The sequence below is a fragment of the Drosophila elegans genome, unplaced genomic scaffold (genome assembly GCF_018152505.1).
Source record: "Drosophila elegans isolate 14027-0461.03 unplaced genomic scaffold, ASM1815250v1 contig_119, whole genome shotgun sequence".
NCBI classification, from domain to species: domain Eukaryota; kingdom Metazoa; phylum Arthropoda; class Insecta; order Diptera; family Drosophilidae; genus Drosophila; species Drosophila elegans.
In genome coordinates this window covers 391731-405814 of record NW_024545483.1, presented here as the reverse complement: position 1 = coordinate 405814, position 14084 = coordinate 391731, and the positions used below count along the sequence as shown (strand labels likewise).

At 36.5% G+C, this 14084-nt stretch overlaps 2 long non-coding RNA genes across 6 annotated transcripts; one reads left to right on the top strand and one right to left on the bottom strand.

The window, feature by feature from the left end:
* The first annotated feature begins 798 nt into the window (after window positions 1–798).
* LOC121467127 lies at window positions 799–3651 on the top strand. 5 transcript variants are annotated; one of them, XR_005977270.1, is made up of 6 exons: window positions 799–815; window positions 881–958; window positions 1022–1347; window positions 1410–2543; window positions 2610–3051; window positions 3110–3651. It is a non-coding gene; the product is annotated as an uncharacterized LOC121467127 (long non-coding RNA). The 5 variants fall into 5 exon arrangements; XR_005977271.1 differs by lacking the exon at window positions 799–815 and having other exon boundaries at window positions 826–958; window positions 1410–1697; window positions 1760–2543; XR_005977274.1 differs by lacking the exon at window positions 799–815 and having other exon boundaries at window positions 826–958; window positions 1044–1347.
* Window positions 3652–5736: 2085 nt separating this feature from the next.
* Window positions 5737–6431, bottom strand: LOC121467124. The gene is made up of 3 exons (XR_005977261.1): window positions 6162–6431; window positions 5942–6096; window positions 5737–5859 (listed from the first exon to the last, which is right to left on the bottom strand). It is a non-coding gene; the product is annotated as an uncharacterized LOC121467124 (long non-coding RNA).
* Between the last annotated feature and the right edge of the window lie 7653 nt (window positions 6432–14084).

Genomic DNA, 14084 nt, shown 5'->3' with positions numbered 1-14084 from the left:
TGTTGGGGCTGGTTGAACAAAAAGTCCTACTTATATGGCATCGTTGTATTCTGACATTAAATACGCATCCCACGGCACCACAAGATATTCGATGCTCGAACTGAAAAACTTTTGTCCTACCACTTTTTGGAAAACCCGCTAGTTTAGCGGGAAAACGGATAAAAAAGCTAGATTTCACTCGCACACAACTTCTAAACGACTAAAGCTACGGTTACGTGTTATATATCTTTAAAAATCTATTTTTAGGTGGAATTTACGTTTCCTTAATATATTTTCTTCAAGTAAAACAATTACGGCATTTTATCCATAATTTGGTATTTGTGTTCACATTTTACCGATTTTTTAGAAAACGCCAGTATAGATTACTTTTTATTTTCAAATCCACTTAGCTTTTATATATATAACACATTTTTCTCTAAGAATTTGCTCTTCGGAGTTATTTAGTTAAATGCGTTAATGCAAACCATTTAATGTTTTTTTAATTAGCATTTTATGCTTATTTGAATGAGCAGAAATTTATGCAAGTCAAATTCGATTATAAAATATTGGTAATGGAATTAACAGTGATTTTATATTATTATTAATGTAAGCAAGTTTAATACATACATAATTATTTTGTGATCAGAGGACAGACCTCTGTTCTTCGGTTTTTTAATATTGTTACGAACTGCATTTACCTCGGTGGCAGTGCCGCTAGCTCATCGGCATCTCAGGGTCAGAGTACGAGTACCCCCAATGCCACAGCTCGCAACATAAATCATCGATAACAAATCGTCGCCTCACTACACAATAGGGTACCATCTCTGGGCAAAAAGGTAAACAAACACTAATCTATTAACGAAGTTTAATTGCGCGGAATATATTTGTTGGTGGCTTTTAGATATCCTAGCCATTGCACACCCGCCCAACCAATTATGCCCTGAAGGACATTTTGTCTGCTTACTTATATTTAATTCTGGTAAGTTAAGTTACAATGGTTCATTCCCATTTAATACATTAATAAGCATTTCCCCTTTATCAGAACCTGCAAATACCCATTTCAGACCGCCGTTTGATTTTTACGGAGCTCAAAGCGGTAACCTTTTGGCAAGTGTTTAACTTTAGGTGTGCTTACAAAAATAATTGGCCAGATTGGCCAGCGCTGATTACGGCACCAATTTCGGATGTCGAAGTCACCCGGGTCACTAATCCTGGGGAGCTCCACGGGAATAGAAAGGACGTGCACAAGGGCAAGTACAATTAAACAATTTCCACTTATAGTTAAATTTTGCGACCCAAATCAAATTTAGTTGGACATGCGGCAAAAAGGGGATTTCATTTCGGGCTAGCTGTACAGTGATACCGCTGGTGAGTTGTAATACATTATTTGTGTTCTTTTAAGAAGAAATAATTGATTTATACAATTTCAGAAGCACTAAAGGTGCCTGCTGGATAAGAACGTCTGCAGGACATCAGTGGTTGAAGACAGCCCTGAGGCAGTGCGTCGATGGCGAAAATGGCCTGGATGCTGTGCGTCAACTGCCGAAAGTGTATCGGAAGTAGTGCGTCATCACGGTGTCGGTGGCCGCAGGAGTGAGCTAGTTGGGCGGACTCATCGTGGGACTGTTGCTGCGATTGGCTTGCTTCTCCGCGTTCGTCGGTGGGTAGCTTGTTGCTCGACGACCAGGTGGTATCAGGCGACCAGGCTGTTCGACGAGGTTAGGACCGCCAGATAATTACGTTCCGCACGTACTCAAAACTTCCGTGTCCCTCTATATAGGGTCTTCGGTGGCACTATTTAACAAAATCTGTTTATAACAAGTATTTTTAGAATTATAAACTGCATACTTTAATTCTGTTAAAAGAAAGAATGACTATGACTTTTCTCGAGAGATTTCGAGAGGCGCTACCCGAAGCTGCAGCAGAACATAGAAATAATTTGTAGCTTTGGAGACCCGGTAACTGACATCAAGGCGGCACTGAAATTGAGATGCAGTTCCAACAGCGCCTTGCGCGGGGCCCACGCTTGCCGGGAAGTATTACTATTAATATCCTGCGCTCGTATACTTTGTCTGCTTTTCCTTGCAGGTAATAAACGGATGTCTATGGCGTGGTAAACCGATATTGCGTCTTTGCAAGTCCTCCAACAGGTACGCGTTGTTGCCAACTGACTTCACGTTTGGCGTTGAGAGATTTGCTGAAGTTGCTCAGTGCAAAGTTTCGCCTGACCACCTCCTGATCAGGCCTAGCAAGTAGTGACTTGTCGTGCTTCTGGACCTTTTCGTGGATTTACACGGGGTTTGTCGGAAGCCTGCATCTCTGCCATTTCATGGTCACACAGCGATCTTAGCTTCCTCGCCAGTTTATAACTCGCCCCCTTGAGGAACATATGTATCCAAATACAATAAAGAACGGAGCTTCTCCGGTGGCTGAGTAACCAGTATTTCGGATAGCCACTTCAATCTCCGTCAGATGCACGTCCCACTCCCAATGATCCTCGTCCAAGAAGCTGCGAATCGCGGCCAGAACATTTCTATTCACCTGTTCCGCCGCATTACTCTGGGGTGAGTGTACCGGCGTCCTGATGTTGTTGATTCCGAAGTTGTCTATAATTTCTCCGAAAAACTTAGAGGTGAACTGTCTTCCGTTATTCTTATTGAACACCTCGTTCACAACGTTCGACGCGGACGCATCCTTTAGGAACGTATATTTTGAAAAATGATCCACCTTCATGAAAATCCACGCTTGACCACGTTTGGACCTAGGATATTTTCCAAGAAAGTCAATGTAGAGTTTCTGGAATGGCCTCTACGTCTCGACCCTTTTACCTATGACGACCTGCACTCAAAATGTTGGTGCTTTCGACTCCTTACATATATCGCAATCTGGCACGAACGCATGCACCTGGATAGTCATCCCTGGCCAATAGAACTAACGTCGCAGCATTTCCAGCGTTTTCGCCATCCCAGCATGAGCTGCCGTGATGTCCGAATGTGCTTCTTTAATCAGGCTGTGGATGAGGCTCTGCGGAATCCACAACTTCCATTCGGATTCTTCGAGCTCATCGTCCAGGTTCGGTGTTCCATGTTGGCTTCCACATCACGCACTAATTTCAGATATTCCTCTGCAGCAAATTCGGTCGTCTCGAAACCTAACAACTCCGTCGGATCTATCCGGAGTTCTTCAACGCATCGAGACAATGTATCAGCAACTACGTTTTGGCTGCCATTACGGTGTTCGATATCAAAATTGTACCCTTGCAGCTGCAGGGACCATCTCGCAAGACGTCCGAAAAAGTCTTTCATCGTCATTAACCATGTCAGACTGGCGTGATCGGTTATGCACGTAAACAGGATTCCTTCAACGTATGCCCTGAATTTACGAATGGCTAAGATGCCCGCCAGGCACTTCTTTTCCATGACAGAGTAGTTCACCTGGTGCCGGTTCATCTTGGCCGAGAAGAACGCTATCGGTTGCTCCTCCCCATCCTGGTTTCTTTGAATCAACACCGCACCGACCCCCAAATGGGAAGCGTCGCACTGGTTATCGAAATGTTTCTTAATATCCGCATGTACCAGGACCGGTGCGCTCGTCAAGGCCAACTTTTTGAAGGAGACATCTCCGACCCTATAAAGTATATATATTCTTGATCAGCATCACTAGGAGAGTCGACCTAGCCATGTCCGTCTGTCCGTCCGTCCGTTTCTACGCAAAGTAGTCCTCAGTTTTATTTATATTTCCGATTGTTCCTATGGGTGCTATATGTTATAGTCGTCCGATCCGGCTCGTTCCGACATATGTAATACCTGCAATAGAAAGACAACTTTTGGGAAAGCTTCATGCAGTTTGCGTAGCAACGGACGGACATGGCTAGATCGACTCTTCTAGTGATGCTGATCAAGAATATATATGTATACTTTATAGGGTCCGAAATGTCCTCTTCACTGCCTTGCAAACTTCGGACTGAAATTATAATACCCTCTGCAAGGGTATAAACATCTGTCATAACTGCAAGCTCCCACACAGTTTGTCAATCATTGTTCAGTGCTTTTAACATAACTATGACTACACTCAGAAATGTAATTATAAATGGAAATTTAAACATTCATACATTATTTGTTAATAAAATGAAAAGAAGAACTAAATAATTAAATGTTAATTATTAGCAATAAAATAATTTGTTGTTTTATTAATTTCAATCATGAATATTGTTTAAATTTCGTATTGATTTCATTTCTTATTCTCTTCGATAAATTTATTATTCCCAATATCTAATGCATTTATAAAGAAACGGGATAAACATCTGAATAAAATCGAATACATAGAGAACCCCACCTTCTACCGATCTACAGCCGGAACCAGCGACTATCCTTGAATGCACCGCCCATCAGCTCGTCTTGCAAGAACCGGCAACCATGTTTCAGGTTATATGCTACACTACTCAACATTTGTGCGCTCTAAAATAGAGTATACGGCTTTTATCTATAATCCCTCAGACGATATCCATTTTATAGAATAGAAAGGCTACAAAAAAACTTTTTAACATTCGCTCTCTTACCCTTCAGAATTTCTGAACATTTCCCTCCTTTTCAGCAGCAGTGCCCCCTTGTTCACCCTCCCACACTTGCCAATCACCGAATAATTATCTTTATCTGTTTCATCGACGACCTGGTGGCTGGAATCATTGACTGTCCAGACCTTCTTTCAAAAGTAGGCCTTAATGATCCTGCTAGGCACCTTCGAGATTTTGCTCGCTTTATTGTTGAGTTACCCAGAACTAATTGCTCCCAAAACGAGCCACTTTATAGAGCCTTGTGTGAGTGCAATAAACTTCATACTAACATGCGATATAATTATTTTACAAGCAAATCTGATCTCAAACATACTTTGATCCTTTTTTCAATATTAGTGCGTAAGAATTATGTTTAATATATAAGTAACCAGCTAGGGAATGAATACCATTGGCGAAATAAATAATTAAAACTCGTTTTTAAAACTTATTGGGCGTTTTAATGTAGATAGTAGAATATCTTTTTGTGCTTTTCCATGGTTTGTGTAACCGATAATCTGTTAGGCTTATGTCTTTGGCAATCCCACAACAGATGGCGTCAAAGAAGTAAGCAAAACTTTAAACTTTAAACTTTTAAAACGTTATTTTCTCGCTGGCTGGCGCTAAAAAGGTTGCATACTTATAAGCGAAGCACTTCTCAACAGCCCAGCAAGCCATTTGAGCGTTTTCTGACGGTTTTCTGATGCTTTTTTCTGAGCATTTACAGTCATAAAGTGTGCAAAAAAGTGTCCGGAAAGAGTGTTTTTTTCTTTGAAACGGTCGCACTTTAAGAGGCAGATTTCTGAGTCCGATCTGACTCTTTTCTGACACAGAAATAAGTGCTTTCACCCTCCGATGGAAGCATAGAAAACCCTCAGAAAAGGTACAAAAAAGTACCATTTTTAGGCACTTAAATTTCTACGAAAAAGACTCAGACTCTTTTTCGTTTGAACAAGAATTGAAATATATTAATTTTTACATTTTTTATAATTTATATTTATTTTACTCAAAAATTAACAAGATACTTAGGAATAAAAATTTAAAAAAAAATCATATGCTTAAGATGATAAAATAGATAATCTTATTTCGAACTCGAACTCACAGTGACATGTTTGAATTATGAAATATAGGAAACTTAAACATTGATTTTTAAATTTAAATTATGAAATAGTAGAAACTTAAACATTAATTCTTTAATTTGCATATATTTTGTTTTACTTTTTTGTCTGTTTTGTTATAATATTTAATTCTGTCATTGGCTGTTTGGAACCATTTGCTGCATATTAATGAGAATTGCTTCTCGTCGACAGCAAATTTTTTATTGAAAGAATCTAAAAAAGAGTAATAAAATAAAGAATTCAATAAAAAATATTAAAATCGATTAAAGTCAAAATTCTAAAATGTAATATTTACTTCTAACTGCTGGTGTAATTGCCAAGCTTAGGACACAGATTTTGGTGTTGGTCCCACGAATACTTGGTAACATCATCATCCGTAAACATTTTTTTCCAAATAGTGCGCAGAAATTTAGCAGGATCGGAAATGTTATAGTTTATCATTTTTGTCTCCTACAAAATAAAAATAGATTGTATTATTTTATTGAAAATTTAATCACAATTTTAATTAGTCTTACCAGTTGTTCACACAATTCAGCTGAATCGTTTAGGTCCTCTTTAAATTATTTAAGGTCTTCTAATTTATCAAAGGACTTAGGTAGTAGCAGCATTCGAGTCTTATTTCCTTTTACAAGCTTTCTTTGTGCTATCACTTCCGTTTGTAGGCGAGTTTGAATCTTTGTGTTTTAGCTTCCAATTTAACTAAGCTTTCCTTAAGATCTGTTGCTCGTAAATTGCAAAAAAATTATTATCTACCTTCTACATTTTTATTCAATATTTGCATCTGGTTGAAACTTAATTGCAACATAGCTGAAAAAATACAAATTTACTTTATAGTCTTTGAAAATAACTTTTTATAATTATACTTATATGAGGTAGAAGGATATTCAAAGTTAGAAGTTAAGGAAACGTTGGCGTAGGAAACGTTGGACATATCGACTGTATTTGTCGAAGTTGTCGATTCCGTTTCGTTTCCGTTTCAAAATTGCTCGGTAAAGTTATTCATTGTGTATGATGGGAATGACAACTATACAAGCTGTAGACGAAATATTAAAAACAATGGACTTTTGGGTAACGTCTGTTACTTTATGAACTGTCGGTATGTCGTTAAGAAGAAGAATATTTTATGCCTAAAAGGCAAAGTGAACAGATATTCGTTGAATAAAATTTCATTTGATTTCCAATCACTTCATTATTTTCTTCAGAAAATCGATCAATTTTATAAACTCTGTAATCCACAATGTAAATATGGTCAGGAGCATTTATGGACATACATATGTATTTATTTCTTATTGACAGAATGTTTCCTTTTTGACATCTTTTTACAATTTTTGTAGCGCTCTCTCCAATTGATATTGTATTATGGTTTGCTCAACAAGGCGATTATATATTTGCGTAGCAACTTGAGATCCTTTTTTTACCATTTGCTTTATTTTGTATAAATAACTTTCATATTTAAAAGCACTAATGGAATGTAGATTATCTTGGTAAAGTACACATTCTTCTGCCAAATGCGACAGGCAATGAAAACTATATTTCATATTACAAAGCTCTGGTAATTTACTTATAAAACTACAAATTATTTCTTTAGCACATACATTTTTAGTCAAGCAATATTTGTTACTTAGGAGAATTCTAATTGCAACGCTAAGTTGAATAAAGTGTTCATATCTGCTTTCTGTTAAAACTCCTCTCAAAACTACTGGTCCTTTATACAGTAGGAATTGCCTAAATTCAACGGCTTTCCATCTATCCATATCAAAAATACTCCTCGGTTTTCTGGCAAACTCCTTAAAAATATCTGCCTTTAAGGACATAAACTTGTTGTTTAAATAATCAATTTTTCTCTTGATAGGGAGTAATCCTTTCCTCTTATTTTAATCCATCCTTTCAGCATACTTTTCATAACTCCTATGCATATAATCAAATGGGAATTGACGCACTATATCTAATGGAAGCTCTTCAATTTTTATTGGAGAAAGAATATTGTGATGCTCGACCTGTGCTCTATTTCTAAATTGATCTGTTCTTGGTAAACTGTCTTGAAGTTTGTATATTATTCTTCTTTCCAAGTTCTCACCGCGTGATGGCACTTGATGCAACCAAAATAGGCGCTGAGAATTTTAATTCCAAGAACAAAAACTCTTGCAGACGAGTCGCAAATAAAGGCTCTAACTTTTATATCAAAATGATTCGATTTATACAAATAACCAGTGGAAATAAGAGAACGAAGCTCAGAAATAAATAAATTAAGATATTCGTTAACATCTTTCGGTTTGCTGTCTCCATAAAAAATGGCAGCTAACAATACAGGGGAAGTTTTATAAATATTTATTAATATCGGACATGCCTGCATATTAGAGCTTTTAAATAGTGGCAGGCCATCAATATTTATATTGATAAATATTGTCTTTTCTTTAAAAGTATATTTTTCAAAAAAATCTGTCATGCAATTAGCGATTCCATAATGTATATACTCGCCGCCATCCATTGGGACACAATAACCATCTTTAGGTGTTCTCTTTAAAGTTCTGGAATCGCATGGCAAATCAGGTGGAACACGGCGCAGGATGTGCAGAAGCTCGTTTAAAGCAGAGCACGATATATTGAATGCAATTGCCCAGTTTGACAATTCCTCGCGCAGGGATTTGATCTCATGCTCTTCGGAGTCTTCAGAAAGGTTACCTTCATCACTTAAATATCCATCGTTTTAATATGGTTTTGCTCCAAATAAGGCCCTGAATCCAATGTTGGTTCATTCACTTCGCCGTGCTCCGGTGGCAGAGACTCACAGCAACGTAGATTACTGGTCTTCAGGGCACTTAATATTTTCTTACATTCATTACGACTTGATCTTTGCACACTCATAATTTATAATTTATCAAATTTAAAATGAAGTTTGCACACATTTTTTTTGTACTCACTGAACACGTCAGACTTTCACTTGCGTATTGCACTAACTGAGTAATTTTGTGCACTTTAAATCATCTTTCTTATCACAAGAATCTGCATTCCGTTATTTTAATCGCGATTTTTACTTTGATTTTACTTACCATCGTTCAGAATATACTCGGACATAAGAGCGTTTTATGAGCCTAAGCTTAGAGAGCACCAAATGTGCTCCGAAAACTCTCTTATTTATGTGCCGACTCAGAAAACAGTCTGAAACGAGGCTCTTTTCAGACACACAATTAAGAGTGCTCCTAACTTTGCTTGCTGGGAAGAAACACTTCTCAATCGCTCTCTCTCGAATAAGCTGCACGCACGCTTTGTAACTCCTTATTGTCAAGCTTAAACATATATGTATTAATAAATATAATGGTAACACCAATACGTGTTTCCATACCTTATTGGTATGGTATTTATGTTTTCTTAAATTCTTATTAAATTACGACATACAAATGCCTGCAACAACTTCACAGGCACACACAGATTCTCGTATGTACAAAGTATGTAAATTGTACATTTTTCATACATACTTTGAAGCAGCGTCACTTAAATTGCTACATATTTCACAACTTGTGTTAAAACTTTCGTTTTACTTAAGCACGTGGTAAATAGTAAATTTAAACATTTGTAACACGATTTTTATTTACATATTTACAAATAAATGAATATATTTTACATCACACTTTCTAAAGTGGAACTTAAATTATAATATAAAGATTTATTTCTACTTATACTATATAGTTATTATTATCTACATATAATTTTTATTTTATAATATACATATTAGAAATCTGGCATTTCTTTTCCTGTAAAGCTAGGAAGCTGAAATAAAGCAGACCATCTTCTTAAGAGATTAATCTTTTCAACCAACTTAAAATAAAATTTTAAAGAATTTTAAAAATATTTAGTTTATCCAAACCAAAGTCGGAAAATATTTCTAATTTTTGCTTATTTTATATCTAGAAAAAAAATTAGGAAACGGATTCGATTCATTTTAACACACATTAAAGTATAATATACAACAAATTAAAAAAAAAAAAAAATTAAACCATTAAAATATATTAAGTGGTTTAAGATTTATTTAACTTTTAAAAATGGAATCTTTTGGTGCACTAGCTGCCAATATTAGTAAAATAATTGTACCAACAAAAAATTTTTTTGTTTGCTTACAATTATTTATTTTTTAAATATTTAAAATTCTTTATGATGACATCTTTTGCGTATGTATTTTATGAGTATGTGAAGATGCAGCATACTTTTGGGCTTCAGTGGGCTTCATAAAATATTCAGAACTGCCTCTTGAGAGGACAGGAGAGCTCTCCTTCAAATTACGTTTATACTTAAAACCGTGATTCTCGAAATGTTAAGCAAAACCGCGGGAAATCGGCGGGTGATTTTGGTAGTTAATTGATGAAATAACTTATTTTTAAAGGAATCACTTCATTTCCAGAGGGTACCTGAAAGTAATTCTAATGTGAAATGTTTATTAAAAAGGGCCCCATAATTTTTATAAATATTCTGTATTACAATTATACAATTATTACAATTATCCATCACTGATGAATCAGTGTCCAGTTTGTTCTGTTTGTTTTTTATTTTTGTTTTGTTTACATTCTGATTTTTCTGTTTATTCGTATTGATATTTACACCATCGATATATGTATGCTAGCAGATATGTATCCTGTGTCACTATTTATATGCTCCTTTTTTGCTGATCATGATGATCATGTAGATGTAAGAATTTTTGCACCATGACCAGTGATCGTACGCATTTAGCAGAACTATCGTAAGAAATCCATCAGTGATCAGTGATCATGTTGTTCTGCTGAATACGACCACTGATTTATGGTCACAAGTAATTATGAACGCGTGTTGACACATATATGTATATAGATACATAAATACACGTACATCTGATGGCGTAGCATATACAAACATTTACATACATATCTGCGATTACGCAAATTGCTTGTACACTGCACCTTTTTGTTTGAGACTCTTATTACTATGTTTTTGTTTTATTTTCACAGCATTATTATAACGTTGACATACGTTTTTTATTTACAACTAACAAAATAGGAAACAAATTGGTTTATCGCACGTCCGAATTTCAGCAGAACAACACAATGACTGCATCAAGGCACTAACGCGACGATAAAGCGCTTATATGTGGTTTTATCCTGGTTTCACAGGAGAGACAAAAGCCGCAACTTAGCTAAGTTTAGTTTAGATTTTAAACTTTAGAGCATAGGCATTATATTATTTAGTATGGAATAAATACTTCTGGGTATAGGTTTTATACTATTTGTATTGAATTTTTGTATACTATTAAAATATAACCAAAAACACTTCTTAACGAGGAAAAAAGTCGTGACGAGCGCACCTTCAACATATAAAATATATGACATCAAAAATGAATAAGCATTCGACTAAATAAATACAGTTTTTTAAATGTTTTCAGTCGACTACTTCATCCAGGTATTTTGCCTACACAAGCAATTTTTATTTCAGCATGACAAATGGGAACATTTAAAAAGTGGCCAATAATGCCATCCCATGTCGCGCAGACTATCGACCGCGTTTGGCTGGACGGCCTAATTCATAAAATTAAAATTATATTTCCACAGAACACCCACAAAACACTGGCCTCATACCTACAGCAAAGAAGCTTTGCAGTACGATGCTAAGAGTTTCTCTCTGACATCGTATATCACTTACACAGCAGATTTTCCGACAGTCAATTTTACAAAAAAACATTAACATATGCGGATGATACTGCTATTTTAAGACGGTGGAAGTGCCCTGCAAGAGCAACGAAAAACTTATCAGCTTTTGTGCTTATGTGCTTTTGGAAAAATGGCTAGCAGATTGGCAGAGTGCACGCACGTCACCTTTATAGCCAAATTCCATTGGCTCATTAAAACTCATTTAGCCTACTGCGCATTTATTAATAGCCTGATTCTATTGGCGCATTAAAACGTATTTAGCCAAATGCGCATTTATTTACACAGGGAATGCCATAAGGCTAAATGCCGTATTTAAAATAAATGCGATTTTTAAATGCGATTAAAACCATTCGCCCCGAAAGTTTTTAGAATAAATACTGGAAAATACCGATGTTTAACGATATTTTGTTCGTGCCACCACTACAACAGCTGTTTTCTATAATCAAGGTTGGCGCAATTTTTGATGTCTTTTGAATATAAAGTCTATTCCGTATAAAAATGACTGAAACCTAGAGCGCACGCTGCAAATTCTGCTCGCAGTACCATAATGCATTACTGCTGGATCTCTGGCATAAAATTACTCCCACATATACGGGGATCCTTGCCTTTTTTAGAAACTGTGGTGGCCTCCATTGCAAACCCGTCATAACAACGCAATCAGCTTCTCTTCTTTGTCGTCCAAGTTGGCAAATGTCTCGGTTGCAATATGGATGTCCCGCTGGGCATTACAGAGTTTAGTAAACTCACTCATGTTCATTAATTTTAATTAATTTCTTTTGTTTTTGCCAAAATTCAAAAGTAAACAAGCCCAGATCAGCTGTTCGTGCCACTCACACGTCGGAGTCGCATTAACTAAATGCTAATGCGCCAATGGAATCAGGCACATTTAAAAAGTCCACTAATGCGGCAATGGAATCAGGCATAAAATAAATGCGATTTTTAAATGCGATTAAAAACCATTCACACCGAACGTTTTTAAAAAAAAATACCGGAAAATACCGATGTTTAACGATATTTTGTTCGTGCCATTACTACAACAGCTGTTTTCCATAAGCAAGGTTGGCGCAATTTTTGATGTCTTTTGAATACAAAATCTATCTAGCGTAATGCATTACTGCTGGATCTCTGGCAAAAAATAACTCCCACATATACGGGGATCCTTTCCCTTTTTAGAAACTGTGGTGGTCTCCATTGCAAACCCGTCATAACAACGCAATCAGCTTCTCTTCTTTGTCGTCCAAGTCAAGGCAAATGTCTCGGTCGCCCGCTCCTGCTGAAAGTAAACTCACTCATGTTCATTAATTTTAATTCATTTCTTTTGGATTTGCCAAAATTCAAAAGTAAACAAGCCCAGATCAGCTGTTCGTGCCACTCACATGTCGGAGTAGCATTAACTAAATGCTAATGCGCCAATGGAATCAGGCACATTTAAAAAGTCCACTAATGCGGCATTGGAATCAGGCTATTAGAAATTATCCAAAGAGCTTAATCAAAAATTAGAACTATAGCTGGTACATACGGAATGAAAAAATCCAAAATAATTTAAATGTGGGATCTGTAAAAGACGAAATCGAGAAGAGGAAAGTCAAGAACACGGCCAAGCTTCTGGCCCAGACTTGCGCAGTCTTTAATCTGGAACTCTAGCCATACACGACTCTCCCGAAGAGACCTCCCCACCCACCAATAATAGTAGGGCCGCTTTTAAATTAAATTAATTGCAATTAACTAAATAAATATACTAGATTAAGATTTGTCTTCTTGTCGTTAGTCTCTAATAGACTAATTATACTTACGGACGACTACTATCGATATCGGAATAGGCGCAATAAAGCAGAATAGGCTGTTACACTTGACAGACGTGCTTTATTGCGTCTGAGCAGCTGATCTGTGTCTTGATTTGTCATGGAAAATACTCCCGCCATTTTTAACCGGCTATTTTTGTTGTTGTTTTCGGTCGTTAGTGGTGATAGTTCCCCACAATAGGATATCGATATGCCATATATCGGTTAAATATCTAGTAACATCGAGTAAACATCAAAAAATCAAAATTTTGTAGACTAATGCACTTTGACGCAGTTTTTCCCTATCTCCATCTGCCTATACAAAACCTATCTGACGCAATGAAGCAACCCAAGTGTTATGGGGGTTATGAAACTACATTGTTGGCCTCATTCATTGCTCATTTTTTGTTTTAACTATACAATTTTACGTAAGTGCGAGCAAGACATCCTATGACGATTACAATGGACAATGAATAAGGAAAATTGTCAGAACCGATAGTAAACAAGAAAGGAAGCAAACTTCGGCAAGCCGAATAATCGTCCGATTTTGATGAAATTTAAACCGTAATTCTGAAATATTAAACCATTACTATTTGTCGAAGAACTAGAAGAAAAAAACAACAAAGTTATAATTTATTTTCATTTATTTTTCGGATTGTTCCTATGGGAGCTATATGCTAAAGTCGTCCGATCCGGCTCGTTCCGACTTATATACTACCTGCAATAGAAAGACAACTTTTGGGAAAGTTTCATGCAGATAGCTTTAAAACTGAGAGACTTGTTTGAGTGGAAACGGACAGACAGACGGATGGGCAAACGGACATGGCTAGATCGACTCTCCTAGTTATGCTGATCAAGAATATATATACTTTATAGGGTCGGACACGTCTCCTTCACTGTGTTGCAAATTTCTGACTGAAAGGGTATAAAAATATGAACCGGATTTTGGTATAAAAATAGCATTTGATGAAATACCATCGGGGCC